General features: G+C 38.0%; 1 pseudogene; it reads left to right on the top strand.

Annotated features, from left to right (window-relative positions):
• Positions 1–399: 399 nt before the first annotated feature.
• The window catches only part of LOC129677236 (rab GDP dissociation inhibitor beta-like), a 111116-nt pseudogene continuing 93760 nt past the window's right edge, over positions 400–17755 (top strand).

Below are 17755 nucleotides of genomic sequence, written 5' to 3'. Positions count from 1 at the left end.
ATGGGCACCTTTAAAGAGCATCAGACTTTTAATGAATGGATTGGAAGAACATCCATCAAGCAAGGACAGACAGTGGCTGGCATTGTAATGCGGTTTGTAGGTTTGTGATGGTAGTGGCCCCTAAAAGCAATTGCCTGGAAAACTTTTCACCACCACATTTTAGCAAATATTCTGAGGCCAGTTTTTTATTGTTTTCAACTTCTTACCAAGAGACCCATGTGCTTACAGTTATAAGTCAGAGTAAGTAATTGCTTTAGATATTTGTACTTTGTGCTAAAAAAAATCAATCTTAGTTCAAAGAATTAGGTGGTACCTGTTGAATTGAGCTATATAATTTTCATGGTTGAACGGATTTGGGTTTTCTCCAGTCTATGTCCATTATAGTCTACCATCGGACACATGGCTACAGGAACAGTAATGGATTATGCTTTGTTGCTGCTGATTTATAGCCTGAAGATTCAGGGAAGAGGTACAAAAACCAGGTTATTCCAAGCCTTTGAAGGTTCGACTTTTTCAAATTTTCAGCATTATTTAGGAAAGGATTTGCAAAATAGCAGCATTGCTGTGCAAGCACAGGCCTTTAAGAACACATGGTCAAGGTGTGGGTTAATCATCTTCATTAGTACTCACTTGCAGAAAGACTTGCTGAAAAGAGAGCTTGACTTTGAACTATCTTTTCCATGATTTGTAATGATTTAAGTTTAAAGAAATAACTCGTGAGAAATTTCATTTGAACCTTCAGTTTTCTTTTCAAAATTAAAAAAAAATTCATTGTTTATGATGTCATAAATCCAAAAAAAAAAAATTCTGTGTCTTTGAGTGTTATTACCCAAAATGGTCTGAAGGATCTATAGCAAAATATTTGCTAATAAAAATCACAGGATTAGTCTAATAAAATCTAATTAGCAAAGAACATTGAAAAATCTCACAAAACACTATTTATAATAAGTATTCATAAATTTAAGGAATTAGTCACTTTAAAATCCAGTTCATTTACATACCAATTATTGGGTTATCAGATTCAGAGTATGGTTTCATTTATCAGTTTCTAATTATGTAAGATGAGAATGACAACACAAAATCAGGCACAAAAACTGTGATTTATAACCACAGGAAATTATTAAGACTATTCTTATTGTATTCATGTAAAAACTTGAGTACAAAGACAAAGAAGCTATTTCATTTACCACAGTGAAAGAGTTACACAGTTACTGTTCAAGGCCATACGTACCCCTTGGTGCTTACTGGCTATACTCTCCCAAACCAAAACCAAACAGAAAAAACACACACAAAACCCTGTACATTTAAGTGTTTTTAATTTTTTGAAATTATAATTACATTATTTCCTCCTAGAAATATTTATTTATTTATTTATTATTTATTATTTATTTTTATTTTTAGTTACATTTGTTAACTCTGTGTCCCAGCTGTATCCTGCTCCCTCATTCCCTCCCCTTCCCCAACTACCTCCCTGGTCTCCTCCCTGCCCCTTTCCAAGTCCACTGATAGGCGAGGACCTCCTCTCCTTTCATTTGACCCTGTTTTATCAGGTAGCTTCAAGGCTGGCTGCAAAGTCCTCCTCTGTGGCCTAACAGGACTGACTGATCCTTCCCTGGGGGGGGAGTGAGGACAAAGAGCCTCCCCTTGAGATCCTGTTAGAAATAGTCCTTGTTCCCCTTGCTTTGGAAAACTACTTGTTTACTGAGCTACCACGGGCCACATCCCAGCAGAAGTTCTATGTTATATCCATAGATGGTCCTTGGTTGAGTGTCAGTCTCAGAAAAGGCCCTGTGCCCGGATATATTTGGTATTTGTAGAGCTCCTATCCTTTCCATATCATACTAACTCCCCTTCTTTCATATGATTTCCTGCACTCCGCCATGGTTTGGTTATGAGTCTTAGTGTCTGCTTTGAAACACTGCTAGGTAGAGACTTTCAGATGCCTTTTGCGGTAGACTCCTGTCATACATTCAATGCACATCCCATTTGTCTTTCTAAATGAGGATTGACCATCTTCACCCATGTCAACTTACTTGATTATCTTCTTTAAGTGTGTAGATTTCATTACGTTTATCATATCTTGTAGGTCTATATAAGTGAGTATATATCGTGTTTGTCTTTCTCCTTCTGGGATATTTCACTCAGGATGATCTTTTCTAGATCCCACCATTTGCCTGCAAATTTCATGATTTCCTCCTTTTTGATTGCTGAGTAGTATTCCATTGTGTAAAAATACCACAATTTCTGCGTCCATTCCTCTGTTGATGGACATCTGGGTTGTTTCCAAGTTCTGGCTATTACAAATAAAGCTGCTACAAACATGGTTGAACAAATGTCCTTGTTGTGTACTTGAGCAAATTTTGGGTATATACCTAGGAGTGGTATAGCTGGGTCTTGAGGTAGCACTACTCCTAATTGTCTGAGAAAGCGCCAGATTGACTTCCAGAGTGGTTGTACCAGTTTACATTCCCACCAGCAATGGAGGAGGGTTCCCCTTTCTCCACAACCTCTCCAGCATGTGTTGTCATTTGAGTTTTTCATCTTGGCCATTCTGATGGGTGTAAGGTGAAATCTCAGGGTTGTTTTGATTTGCATTTCCCTAATGGCTAATGAGGTTGAGCATTTCTTTAAGTGTTTCTCTGCCATTTAATGTTCCTCTTTCGAGAATTCTCTGTTTAGCTCCATTCCCCATTTTTTAATGGGATTACTTGGTTTGTTGCTTTTCTGCTTCTTTAGTTCTTTATATATACTGGATATTAACCCTCTGTCAGATAAAGGGTTAGTGAAGATTCTTTCCCAATCTGTAGGCAGTCGTTTTGTTTTGATGACAGTGTCTTTTGCTTTACAGAAGCTTTTCAGTTTCATGAGGTCCCATTTATTGATTGTTGCTCTTAGAGCCTGTGCTGTTGGTGTTCTGTTCAGGAAGTTGTCTCCTGTGCCAATGAGTTCTAGGCTGTTCCCCACTTTTTTTTCCAACTGATTTAGAGTATCTGGTTTTATGTTTAGGTCCTTGATCCACTTGGACTTTAGTTTTGTGCAGGGTGATAAATATGGATCTATTTTCATTTTTCTGCATGTAGACATCCAGTTGGACCAGCACCATTTGTTGAACATACTGTCTTTTTTCCATTGAATGGATTTGGCTTCTTTGTCAAATACCGAATATTCATAGGTGTGTGGGTTTATTTCTGGGTCTTCTATGTGGTTCCATTGATCCTCCTTTCTGTTTTTATGCCAATACCATGCAGTTTTTATTACTGTTGCCCTGTAGTACAGCTTGATATCGGGGATGGAGGTACGTCCACATTATCTGTTGTTGTACAAGATCGTTTTGGAGATTCTGGGTTTTTTGTTTCTCCATATGAAGCTGAGAATCTTTTTTTCAAGGTCTGTAAAGAATTGAGTTGGTATTTTGATGGGTATTGCATTGAATCTGTAGATTGCTTTTGGCAGGATGGCAATTTTCACAATGCTAATCCTACCAATCCATGAGCACAGGAGATCTTTCCATCTTCTGAGATCTTCTTCGATTTCTTTCTTCAGAGATTTGAAGTTTTTCTCAAACAGGTCTTTCACTTCCTTGGTTAGAGTCACACCAAGGTACTTTATGTTATTAGTGGCTATTGTGAAGGGTGTTGTTTCCCTAATTTCTTTCTCAGCCATTTTGTCTTTGGTGTACAGGAGGGCTTCTGATTTTTTGGAGTTGATTTTGTATCCTGCCACTTTGCTGAAGGTGTTTATCAGCTGAAGAAGTTCTCTGGTTGAATTTTTGGGGTCGCTCATATATACTATCATATCATCTGCGAATAGTGACACTTTGACCTCTTCCTTTCTGATTTGTATCCCCTTGATCTCCTTTAGTTGTCTTATTGCTCTGGCTAGGACTTCAAGTACTAGGTTGAAGAGATATGGAGAGAGTGGGCAGCCTTGTCTTGTCCCTGATTTCAGTGGGATTGCTTTAAGTTTCTCTCCATTGAGTTTGATGTTGGCTATAGGCTTGCTGTATATTGTCTTTACTATCTTTATGCATGTGCCTTGTATCCCTGATCTCTCCAAGACTTTAAACATAAATGGGTGTTGGACTTTGTCAAATGCTTTTTCAGCATCTAAGGAGATGATCATGTGGTTTTTCTCCTTCATTTTGTTTATGTGGTTAATTACATTGATGGATTTCCGTATATTGAACCACCCTTGCATTCCTGGGATGAAGCCTACTTGGTCATGGTGGATGATATCTTTGATGTGTTCTTGGATTCGGTTTGCAAGTATTTTATTGAGTATTTTTGCATCAATGTTCATAAGAGAGATTGGTCTGAAGTTCTCTTTTTTTGTTGGATCTTTGTGTGGTTTAGGTATCAAGGTGACTGTGGCTTCATAGAATGAGTTTGGTAGTGTACCTTCTGTTTCTATTTTGTGGAAGAGTTTGAGGAGAATTGGTGTTAGCACTTCCTTGAAGGTCTTGTAGACTTCTGCGCTGAAGCCATCTGGTCCAGGGCTTTTTTTGGAGGGGAGACTGTTAATGACGCTTCAATTTCCTTGGGAGATATAGGGCTATTCAGTCTTTCTACCTGATCTTGGCTTAATTTTGGTAGGTGGAATCTGTCAAGAAAATTATCCATTTCATTTAGATTTTCAAATTTTGTGCCATATAGGTTTTTGTAGTATGACCTAATAATTGTTTGGATTTCCACAGTATCTGTAGTTATGTCCCCATTTTCATTTCTGATTTTGCTGATTTGGATAGTTTCTCTCTGCTTTTTAGTTAGTTTGGTTAGGGGTTTGTCTATCTTGTTGATTTTCTCAAAGAACCAGCTTTTTGTTTCATTGATTCTTTGGATAGTTTTATTTGTTTCTAATTGATTGATTTTAGCCCTGAGTTTGATTATTTCCAGCTATCTGCTCTTGGGTATATCTGCTTCTTTTTTTTTCTAGGGTTTTCAGTTGGGCCATTAAGTTGTTTGTATGTGATGTTATAGATTTCTTCTTGTAGGCACTTAGTGCTATAAATTTTCCTCTGAGCACTGCTTTCAATGTGTCCCATAAATTTGGGTATGTTGTGCCTTCATTTTCATTGAATTCTAGGAAGTCTTTAATTTCTTTATTTCATCCTTGACCCAGCTGTCACTGAGTAGTAATTTGTTCAGTTTCCATGTGCTTGTCGTTTTTTTGTTGTTGTTGTTGTTGTTTCTTTTGTTGTTGATGTCCAGCTTTAGTTCATGGTGGTCGGATAGTATACAAGGGATTATTTCAATCCTTTTGTATATGTTGAGGCTTGCTTTGTGACCCACTATATGGTCTATTTTGGAGAAGGTTCCACGTGTTGCTGAAAAGAAGGTGTACTCTTTTGAGTTTGGGTGAAAAGATCTGTAGACGTCTATTAGGTCCATTTGATTTAGGGATTCTGTGAGTGCTTTTATTTCCCTATTTGATATCTGTCTGGTTGATCTGTCCCTTGATGAGAGTGGGGTGTTGAAGTCTCCCACTATTAAGGTATTAGGATCAATGTATGATTTAAGCTTTAATAACGTTTCATTTATGAATGTAGGTGCTCTTGTATTTGGGGCATAGATATTCAAGATTGTGATGTCCTCTTGGTGGATTTTTCCTTTGATGAGAACATAGTGGCCCTCCTTATCTTTTTTGATTAACTTTGGATGGAAGTCTATTTTATTAGATATTAGGATGGCTACTCCAGCTTGTTTTCTGGAACCTTTTGCTTGAAAAACATTTTTCCAGCCCTTTACTCTGAGGTGGTGTTTATCTTTGTTGCATAGGTGTGTTTCTTGGATGCAACAGAATGTTGGGTCCTGTTTCCACAACCATTCTGTTAGCCTGTGTCTTTTTATTGGTGAGTTGAGTCCATTGATATTGATAGATAGTAGTGACCAATGCATGTTAGTTCCTTTTGTAATGGAGTCGGTGATCTTACCCTGTTTCATTGCTTGTTTTCCTTTCATTTTTGTTGGGATATTATCTGTATGCCCTGTTTTCTTGGGTGAATTCGTTTTCGTTGGATTGGAGTTTTCCTTCTAGTATCTTCTGTAGGGTTGGTTTGCTGTATAGATATTGCGTAAATTTAGTTTTGTCATGGAATATTTTGTTTTCTCCACCTATGTTGATTGAAAGCTTTGCAGGGTATAGTGGTCTGGGTTGACATTTGTGATCTCTTAGAGTCTCCATGATACTTGCCCAGGCCCTTCTGGCTTTCATAGTTTCTGATGAGAAGTCTGGTGTGATTCTGATAGGTCTACCTTCATATGTTACTTGGCCTTTTTCCCTGGCTGCTTTTAATATCTTTTCTTTGTTCTGTAGATTTAGTGTTTTGACTATGATGTGACGTGATGTGTTTCTTTTCTGGTCTAGTCTATTTGGTGTTCTGTAGGCCTCTTGTATATTTATGGACATCTCTTTCTTTAAGTTTGGAAAATTTTCTTCTATGATTTTCTTGAAAATATTTTCTGGACCTTGGAGCCTGGAGTCTTCTTTTTCATCAATTCCTATTATTCTTAGATTTTGTCTTTTCATAGCATCCTTGATTTCTTGGATATTTTGTGATTGGAACTTTTCTGATTTGACTTTTTCTTTGAGAGAAGTATCAATTTCTGCAAGTGTGTCTTCAGCTCCAGAGATTCTCTCTTCCATCTCTTGTATTCTGTTGGTGATGCTTACTTTTGTGGTTCCTGATCTTTTCTCCAAGTTCTCCAGCTCAAGAGTTTTCTCATTTTGTGTTTTCTTTATTGATTCTATTTCTGTTTTCATGCCTTGCACAACTTCTTTCATCTGTTTGAATTTGGATTCCTGTCTCTCTACGATGGACTCTATTTCTTTGTTCATTTCCTTTTTATATGCCGCTAATTTTATCTCTACTTGTGCCTCTATTTGTTTGTCTCTGTTTGCCTGTGTTTCTTTAAGGCTTTTGTCTATTTCTTCTTTCTTTACCTCCAATTGACTGGCCAACTCTTTGAAAGATTTGTTCATTTCCTCCTTATGAGCCTCAAATAATTGGGTAAGCATGGCTTTAAGGTCATTTTCCTGTGCTTCTGATGAATTGGAGTATCCATCGATTTTGGGGTTTCCTGGTGTAGTCATGATGTCCTGATTTATGTTGGAAGTGTTCTTTCACCTACCCCTGGCCATTGGCTTATCTGAAACCTTCCCTGTTTGTTTTTGGATTCTGCAAATCAGACTGGTACTGTCTCTCTCTGGCGTCTGGAGAGTTCTTCAGCAAGCTGAGAGAGGTACCGTGTCCTTAGCGTGTGCTGAGGACTAGCTGTACCTGTGGGAGAAAAGTATGCAGGCGCAGACGGGGCAAATGCAAGTGTGTGTGTGTGTGTGTGTGTGTGTGTGTGTGTGTGTGTGTGTAGGTGAGCGTGGACGTGTATCTCAAGGGACAGAGTGATGGCTAATGTTGAACCCTTGAGTGTGTGGGAGGGGCTCTGCACTGTATATGTCATAGGCACTAGTGATGATCGCAGCACAATTTCTGGCATTAACTGCCTTAACTCCTCAATTAGACCCACAGAGCAGGAGCTTCAATGTTCCAAGTGCCCCTCTGTTTCCCAAAGTGGGTATATGGGTGGGAGGGGGTTCTATGCCTGGCTTCTGTTTTAGAAGGACCCAGGATCTGGGGATTTCCAGATTCTCAAGGGTGCACTCACTTACAGGCAGGTCACTTGGCAGAGATCAGGGTATCTGGGCTCTCTGCTCTCTGGTTTGGCCCTGCTTCTTTGATGTGCTTCTCCAGCTCTGTGCTGCTGTCACTGCCAGGTTATGAGGTCTTGCTGCAGCTGGAGATTTCAAGGTGGTCACGTCAGTAGGAATCGGGGTAAACAGACTTTCTGTTTTCTGGTTTGGCCCTGGTTAGTCTTAAACTGGAGGGCTGATGTGTCCCACCAGCTCAGTGCTGCTCTGTCGCCAGGTTAGAAAGTCCCGTTGTAACTGGAGACTGGGTTGCTGGTCCAGATGTTTTCTGGGAAGTCCTGGGGTCTCTTCACTGTGCTCTCCCAGCGCCTGGTGTGCCTAGCTAGTGTGGCATTTCTGTCTGGTTTTGGTGAGTATACAGCGTATTTTCTGTCACTGTGGGATTGGGCGGGCCGTACTGTCAGTGATCGCGATCCTGTGGAGCTAGTATGGCGTCTAGCAGACTTGGGCCCTGGGAGAATGGTGCAGACACCACGCTGATCTGGGACTCCGAGACGGGCACTGCTGGCACCTGCCACTAAAGGGCTTGGAGCTCTGCCACAGCCACTGCAGATCCCAGGCAGTTACATCTGCGCAGAGAGAGATGATTCTGCTGTGCTGAGGAGGAAGGCAGTCTGGGGGAGGGGAGTGCCGTGAGATCAGAGATCAAAGGGTCGTTTCTCACCTTCCCCAAACAAGTCTCCAGGTGACCCGAGACCAAAGTTTTCACCTCCTGCGATGTTCCCTGTTGTTTAGGAAGCCTCACTGTTATTTTCCTGGGTTAGAGGTCCTTCCATGCACTAACTCAGATGGTTAGCAATTCCACAGCTCCGAAACTGTGTGTGCTAGTCGCCATCTTGGCTCCGCCCCCCGAAATATTTTTTAATAAAACAGAGAAAAGTAAAAAAAAAAAAAAAAACCCTACAGAAACAAATAATAGAACATTTATGGATGCAAATGAATCTAAGATACCTAAGTGTCAAAAAAGGATGCTTATAGAGATTAAAATTTCTTATTTTTTTATTCACAATTATTTTGATACTTGAACTAGGATATGGTAATATGCTTTAGAATTTTGAATTGTTGAATAGTAACTGTAATCTCTTGCTGCTCATGTCCGTTTGAGTGTCTTAGGCTAACCACAGCTTCATACCCTGCTGAGGAATATTTTAATACATGTACTCACTGAGTGGCTGGAGTTGGAGCAAGTTTATAGAAATGGGAGGAATGTTACAAAGGTGATTTTTACTTCTTTTGAGAGTAGTCTAAACAGAAGAACATTGCAAGTTGTATCAAAGTAAGTGTTGTATTGTATTCAGGTCAAGCATTTGGTTATGGAGGTTTGGAATTTGGGGAGGGGTGTACATGTCCAGATGTTAGAGCTAAAAGAAATCATCTACTCATCCTATGGTGGAGAGAAGTAAAAGGTGAGAGTGTTACCTGAAGGGGAGTTTACATTATAATGAGGTTGGGAGCGTATAGAACATGTAGCACATGCTAGAGAGCAAGGCAGAGAGTGGGAAAAAAAATCCCTCTCTTGCACATCATGTTCTAGTCCCCACACAGTGTCTTTCATGGTGTGACCAAATGGGATTCCTAGTAATATGTCTCCAGAGCAACAGCCTACAAGCTCAGCCTCTTCCTCTACTCACCATCATCTGTTTGGTTAATTTTAGATCCACCACACGCCCCTTACACATTTTCATATCCACGTCCCACTTCTGACAAGGTATGAAACACTCAACAGCCATTAAAGGTGGAATGGTCATTTTTCTCAGTGAGTGGGAATGCCCTCTCTTAAAACAGAACCTCAGACCATACACAGAAACTAGAAAACCTGATCTCCATGATGCTACTGAAATGCCTAGAATCTCAAGAGAATGAATGTGCCTGCCAAAGAGAGCACCAGGCACAAAGGTTTGGTATAGAGCCAATTAAATTCTACTTGCTTTGGGTTTCAAGTGACACATTTCACTTTCTGTGATAAGGAAAGAAAAATGTGGCTAAAGAAAGGTGATGCATGATGATACCTACTAACCAGTTACCTCCTGTTTTACAATCTGAGATGGATTTATTTTGACTAATCATAATTTTTATTTGTTTGTTTTCATTACCTTCTACTCCTGCTTCATGGCAAAACCATAGAAAACTAAGCTCTTCAAAATGAAGTTCACTCCACATGATTTAATATGTATAAACAGGAAGTGTCTGTTCTTCCTGTTCTGTAGCATGCTAAATTGTTATTTTTAATGTGGTTCCTATCACATTGAAATCATGTCAACATTAACAGAAACAAAGAAATTCCTCAAGTGCTTAGTAAAAGACATTCCATCGTATAACTGTTTTCTTCTTTCAGCTTTTGTGTGGTTGTATACATGGTTTAAATTAAATATATATATATACACAGTTACTTCCTCATAACGTTATTTGTTTCACTCAGACTTTTCATGATAATATAATAAAGAATGGACAGATTCTGTAGATATGTTAGAGGGATCCAGAAACTAATTGCAAGAGCGATGCAATAGAGGTGTTCTTAATTGGAAGGGCTGTCATAGCTCATGCGGAATGAATATCAACTAAAAGCAGACAGGTAATCTGAAGGTGTAAAGCAGTAAGTCCGTCACATCTATTTATTGTTTGCATTGTAGTTTATTTTGCTTCACCTTATTTCTGTCTGAGACTGACAGCATAATTTCTTACTTAATATAGTGTGCTTGAAGTACAGAAAGTATGGGGTTGCTACCATTTCAAGGATATGTGGTCATCATCCTAATTAGGCCATAGGCTGATAGAGTGTTGTTAATATCTGATAGTTATTAGCTAGTGAAAGGTTGCTTTGTGTAGGGAATTAAGTCGAGGGCATCTGTGGCATTTGTTTGAGTCAGGGGTGGTTATTGGTCAGATATGCAGACCAATAATTGCTTTTAAATTACAAAAGGTGTTGTGGTTGGACTTCCAGTAGCTTAGTTCATTCACAACTTAACACTGAGCTGACAGGTTGATGGGTACTTGGTTATTTGAACAAATGTTCTTTTAAGGAAACGGCAATCTTTTTTATCTTTCGATACCGAGATTCAGGAAAAGTCTAGCTACCAAGAAATGACTCGCAAAGCAGCACTGCTTCTGTGTCCTTAATTCTTTTTATTTTTTTCCACGGTGAAACAAAACCCCAAGGGTGTGCTTTGGTCCTTTGTTGCATTCCTCTCCCATTATTAGTTCATACAAATTTAATATGAAAGCCAATTCATATTTTGAGAGTATTTTCTGTGATAAGATTGTGAAATGAAATCCAGAGGGAATCATATACTGCTTTTCTCTCTGAAACATGTTTTTAGCAAAGTTCAATTAGCAGATACTGAAAGGGGCTTAGTGTTCTTATGCATCAGACCCTGAAAAACTCAACTCTCAAGTAGCTGTGGTTCGAGATGCTCTTTATTTTCTTCTCGGCCAAATAAATATTTTTCCTATTTATGAATTTGAATTATAATGACATTTCTAGTTTCTGCTATGTATAGAAATAGCTCTTAATGCTAAAATATGTAAAAAGGCTGGTAATATTTCTGTTTGTTTCTCAGTTTGAAATAAAAAAAAAAGACTGTTTCCTTCTCTGATGGAGAAATAAGGTAAGATATCTTTTTTTCACGTTCTAAAAATTTATTTATATTTTTATAAATTATAGTTTATTTATTTTGTATCCCCACTGTAGCCCCCTTCCTCATCCTCTCCCAGGACCTCATCCTTTCCCAGTCCTGCTCTCCCTCTCTCCCTCCCTCCCTCATCTTTTCCAATGCTCCTCCCCAAGTCCACTAATGGGGGAGATCCTCCTCCCCTTCCATCTGACCTCAGTCTGTCAGGTCTCACCAAGACTGGCTGCATTGTTTTCCTCTGAGGCCCTGTGAGCTGCTTCCCCATCAGGGGGAAGTGATCAAAGTACAGGCCAATCAGTTCATGCCAGAGACAGTTCCTGTTCCCATTACTAGGGAATGCACTTGGAGACTGAGCTGCTATGGGTTACTTCTGAGCAGGGGTTCTAGGTTATCTCCAGTATGGTCCATGGTTCGAGTATCAGTCTCAGAAAAGACTCCTGTGCCTAGAAATTTTGATCTGTTGCTCTCCTTGTGGAGTTTCTGTCCCTTTCAGATCTTTCTATCTTGTCATTCTTTCATAAGATTCTCTGCGCTCTGCCCAAGGTTTGACTGTGAGTCTCAGCATCTCCTTGTATATCTTGCTGGGCAGAGTCTTTCAGAGTACCTCTGTGGTAGTCTCCTGTTCTATTGCTTGTTTTCTCACTCTTCTGATGTCCATCCCCTTTGTCTTTCTGCGTGAGGATTGAACATCTTACCCAGGGTCCTCCTCCTTGCTTAGCTTCTTTAGATGTACAGATTTTAGTATGTTTATCAACCTGCACAAAACTAAAGTCTAAGTGGATTAAAGACCTCAACATAAAACCAGATACACTAAACCTCTTAGAAGAAAAAGTAGGGAAGCACCTTGAACTCATTGGCACAGGAGACAACTTCCTGAACAGAACACCGACAGCACAGGCTCTAAGGTCAACAATGATGATGCTGGTGGGGGTTTTCATATGGGAAATTGGAGTAGATAGCTTGATCTCTATTCACTTGTCCTTGATCTTTTTAGTTTTCTAATAGCTGTAATTATTGGAAAGATATCTCTATACCTTGCAGCCAGTCCTTAAGAGAACTGACAAGCTAAGGTAAGATGGAAGGGGAGGAGGACCTCCAGGAGATGAGGAAGGGAGGAGATGAGAGATGGAGGGTGGGATTGGGAGGAAATGAGGGAGGGGGCTACAGCTGGGATACAAAGTAAATAAACTGTAATTAATATAAAAAGTAAAAATTTAATAAAAAAGAAAGATATCTCTATTGGCTTTACCATAATGATATATTCTAGATCCCAACTTTCCTCTCCCTTCATTGCTGTTACTCTAGTTCTCATCAGCAGTACAATGTCAACAGCTACAAATATAAGGTCTTAATATATTCCATTCAGAGAAAAATTGAGAATTTATTTTTTTAGTAATCTTTATTTTTTATATTAATCACAGGTTATTTACTTTGTATCCCAGCCATAGTCTCCTCTCTCGTTCCCTCCCAACCCCACCCTCCTCCCTCATCTTCTCCCTGCCCCTTTCTAAGTCCACTGATAGGGGAGGTCCTTCTCCCCTTCTATCTGACCCTAGCTTGTATATTTGGGAAGCTACTGCAAAAGAATCCTGGATGTTACATATTTAATATGTCATCAGCAATTCTACAAGGGCCTGGATCACATCATATACCCAATTAAATATTTTACATGAATTAATGGGTGAGTGAAATCTGGATCAAATAATTGAGCCATTTCTCTTAAACATTTTTTAAAAAATAGAAAAAAATATACACATGTATATCAAATGGCATTGGAAATATGTTAGTAATTTTTGGGGCACTTTAAAAATAATATGACTTAAAATAGAAGAGATGAGGTATATCAACTGGAATGAAAAAGTTGTCATCCACAGTAGCTGGGCCTGAAATAAAAAGAGGTTATGCCAGAAGCCACTCATAATAAGGTGAGCATTATATGCTCCCAATAAGAGCTCAAGGAAACAAGCAGACATTTAGCTGCTAGTCTTGTCTTTTTCTCTAAGACATGCCTCACAGTCATCTTTACTAGGTAAATTCTAGGACTGGAAGTAAGTATTTATTTAAGAAGAGATAATATGACTTCTAAGCCCTATTGAGGAAGACATATACTCTAAAGTAATTAGATTAGTTGTTTTCTTCATAAAAAAAGAATTCACACTTTCTCAAAGTTACGGCCAAGATGTTAATTGTATTGTAAAACTTTGTCTGCAATTTATGCTCTTCAATGATTTTTATGATGTTCTTAGTTGGTGCCAGAAAATATTAGTACATACCAAGAAACTAGCAAATAAAAATGCTTTAATCACATTCATATTTAATGATAACTCTATACAGCTTAAAATGAACATTTACATTTTTCCAAAACTATTGCTCATCTGGAATTTTTGAAAATTTCATCCATTATTCTATTGTATCTTTAAAAATATGGCCTCTGAATTATTCTAATTTATGTTCCATCCCATAAACTCCATGCATTGAGTTTAATTTAACTGTGATGTCATCATATTTAGTACAGAATAGTCAGTAATTCACTACCTTTTCAGTGAGCAAACTTGCAAGAAAAATTACTGTACTCTTACCCTTCCATTTAATGTCCTCAATTGATTGTCTGTTTATAATAAAGCATATGTTTAAAAGGCAAGGTTGGATAAGAATAGATGCAGTCCAAACATCTTACTCTTTAAAATGATGGAGCAATTATGAAAATTCAGATTGTGCTTAATATGCTCCATACTTCTAAGAGGCTCGCAGGCGATGCCAGACGCTGCATGCTGACTAAGATCCCATTTCTGAACCTGGCACATACATTTAAATATGTTTTCATGCTCAGTACAAAATATACTTAACTTTCCATATAGTTTTCAAAATATCAATGATTTAACAATATTTCAGAAATAGGTAAATTCATCATCATTGCCTAGCACTTTTATTGTGAGCTACATGTGGTTACACCCACACTAAAAGATTCCTTACCCTCTGACAGATACAGGGTTGGTGAAGATCCTTTTCCAGTCTGTAGGCTGTCGTTTTGTTCTGACTACAATGTCCTTTGCTTTGCAGAAGCTTTTCAGTTTCACGAGGTTCCATTTAATGATTGTTGACCTTAGAATAATATATATATTATTTATAAATATATATATTATTTATAAATTAATTATTTATATATATTTATATAAATGTAAATATATATATTTACATTTAGTGTGGTGTGTGTGTGTGTGTGTGTGTGTGTGTGCGCGTGATTTAGTTTCTTCATGTGGATCTCAGCGATCAAGCTCAGATTGTCAGCTTAGTGGCAAGCACCTATATCTCCTGATCCATTTCAATAGGCTCATTTGCAATATTTTCTTTATTTGAATACTTATATTTATTCCTCAAAGTTGACTATTATTTTAAAAAATATAAAAGGATTTAAAAAAATTACTAAAACAATTCAACATTACAAAAGCCATAATCTACTACCCTTGTAATAGTGAATGCTAGAATTTATTTTACTAAATAATTATTCATTTATTATAATAATTATGTATTCTTACTCTAAATTAAAATTTTCATAATTCTTAACCATTTTATCTAGGCCTTAAAAGGAATTTATGTAGAACTCAACAGGCATCTACTGCATGCTAGTTTTATAATTGATTTTTTAAATGCATAGAAAGTTTTGAAAAGATGAACAAAATCCAAGTGTATCATTGTTTTTAATATTTTTAAAAAATGTTTATACAGTACAGTTTTAATTAAGTATGTAGTCATTCATTAAATGTAAACAAATTATCAGTAAGATTCCAGACAACAGATGTAAATTAATGAAATATAGCAAATGGTATTTGTTTGTTTGTTTTCAATATTAGTTACAGTTTATTAACTTTGTATCCCAGCTGTATCCCATCCCCTCTTTCCCTCCCAAACCCAACCTCTCTTCCTCATCTCCTCCCTGACTCTTCCAAGTTCACTGATAGGGGAGGACCTCCTCCCCTTACATCTGATACTGGTTTATCAGGTATCTTCAGGACTGGCTGCAAAGTCCTCCTCTGTGGCCTAGTAGGGCTATTCCTCCCTCAGGGTGTGTCGGGTGGGGGGGAGGGAGGTCAATGAGCCCGCCATTGACTTCATGTCAGAAATAGCCATCAGAGAGATGCAAATCAAAATGACCCTGAGATTTCACCTGACACCCATCAGAATGGTTAAGATCAAAAACTCAAGTGACAACACATGCTGGAGAGGTTGTGTAGAAAGGGGAACCCTCCTTCGTTGTTTTTAAATTTTTATTCAATTCTACTCTTTTTCTTTTTAGGATTTTAAGAAACATTTTATTATTAAAACCAAAATCATTAAATTATGTTTTTAAATATATAGGATATCATTATAAGTATATTTATATATCTTTTTATACCTGTCAAATTACTAATTAATATATAAACCCATGTAGTTAAAGTAATAAAAAACATATGTATATATTTGTAAACCTTTCTGATTTTTAAAAATTAATTAATTAATATATTCACTTTACATCCTGATCTTAGCTCCCTTCCTCTTCTCCTCCCTGTCCCACATTCCCTCCCTCTTCTCTACTTCCTCCTCCCCTATTCCTCAGAAAAGGGGTCTCCCCACTATCAACCTACCCAGATCATCAAGTTGCATCAAGATGGAGCACATACTTTTCTGTTGTTTGGTCAGGCAGCCCCACCAGGGGAAAGTGATAAAAAAGATGGCAACAGAGTCCAGGTCAGAGACAGCCCCTGCTCCCGTTACTAGGACACCCACATGAACCCTGAGCTGCCCATCTACTACATCTGGGTAGGAGGTTTAGGTCCAGTCTATTCATGATCCTTGGTTGGTGCTTCAGTTTCTGCAAGCCCCGCTGGGTCCTGGCCCAACTGGCTCTGTTGGTCTTCTTGTGGAGCTCCGGTCCCCTTTCTGATCCTTTTATCCTTCCCCACCACTTTTCCACAAGACTCCCTACTCTTCACCCAATGTTTGGCTGTGAGTCTCAACATCTGTTTCTATCTGCTCCTGGATGGAGCCTCTCATAGGACAGTTATGCTAGGCTCCTGTCTGACAGCATAGCAGAGTATCATTAAGAGTGTCAGGGGTTGGCTCTCTCTCATGGAGTGGGTCTCTGGTTAGGTCGTGTATTGGTTGGACATTCCCTCAATCGCTGCTCTGTCTTTATCCTTGCACATCTTGTAGGCAGGGTAAATTTTAGGTGGAAATTTTTTGAGGGTGGGTTGGTGATTAGAGTAATCAGAAAAACATGTATATTTGTATATTTTTCTAATTTTCTTTTTTTTCTGTTATTCCTTCACTACTTTTTTGGGAAACTTGATATTTACACTTCCAAAAGGAGCCTGAGTTTTCTTTGTATCCATGCTAAAATTACTTCTTGCTCTGATAGATCTACATTGGTTTCTTTTTAAATGTACAATATTGGCTGCTATTCATAATTGACAATTTTGTTCCTTTGTTAATCATTTTTTTAAACTTCGATTTGCTTACTTGTATAATATGCTGATTTGTTCATATATTATTAATTTTTGTTCCTGGAATATATGAGTTTATTCATAAAATTTATTTCATGAATTGTCCTTTGATATTTAGAAATTTTTTGTTTCATTTACATTTAATCAATTCAGGAATATGTGACTTTATAATTTTACTAGTAAAGATGAGCATGAGGAAGTTTCTTCCCAGACAATATTATTTACACTGACTCATTTCTTTTGTTTCTTCTTGTTTGCATATTCAAAACTATGCAAAATGCTTTCACTCTTGTGAGTTTCCACCTTCTCAGAAACAGTAATATAGAAGTTCATCTCTCTTTTGTTTTTTAATTCTCAAACCTCAAAAACATTTCTGAAAGAAAGCCACCAAAATAGAAAAAGAAAAACACTAACTTCAGAAAAAAATCTGATTCAACTTTTCAATAACAAATGCAACCTCTCATAAGAAAGATGATGGATTAAAATTTTATTTCCTTCTATAAGAAACTCAGCCTAGACTGTGGCTCGGTGGATGAAGTCCTCCATGCTTGCTGTTTAGATACAAGCCCCTGAGTTGGAACCCTCAGCACCCATCTAAAAGCACAGCAGTGTGTATTAAACACTCACACGGGGGTGGGAAGCTGAGGAGTCACTCACCACTGTCTCAACCTGTTATGGCCAAATAGGCCAAATTTTTGTAACAAAAATAATAGGCTGAAGAACAATAGAAGAAACAAACAAACAAAAAACAAACAAAAAACATGTGACTATTATGCCTGGTTCTCAACTGGACTGAATCTGGAATTAATGAAACCCTGGGTAGACCTGTAAAGACCTTTTCTTACATTATTTGAAGTGGGAAGTGGCACTCTAATCCGGATCATTTGAGGTGGGAAGATGTATTTCCCACACATTCTGGTGGCAGCCTACATAAAGCATGGGAAA

Source organism: Psammomys obesus, unplaced genomic scaffold (genome assembly GCF_907164565.1).
Source record: "Psammomys obesus unplaced genomic scaffold, mPsaObe1.curated_primary_1811, whole genome shotgun sequence".
NCBI classification, from domain to species: domain Eukaryota; kingdom Metazoa; phylum Chordata; class Mammalia; order Rodentia; family Muridae; genus Psammomys; species Psammomys obesus.
The sequence above is the reverse complement of the archived record's forward strand: the minus strand, read 5'-3'. Positions and strand labels throughout refer to the sequence as shown.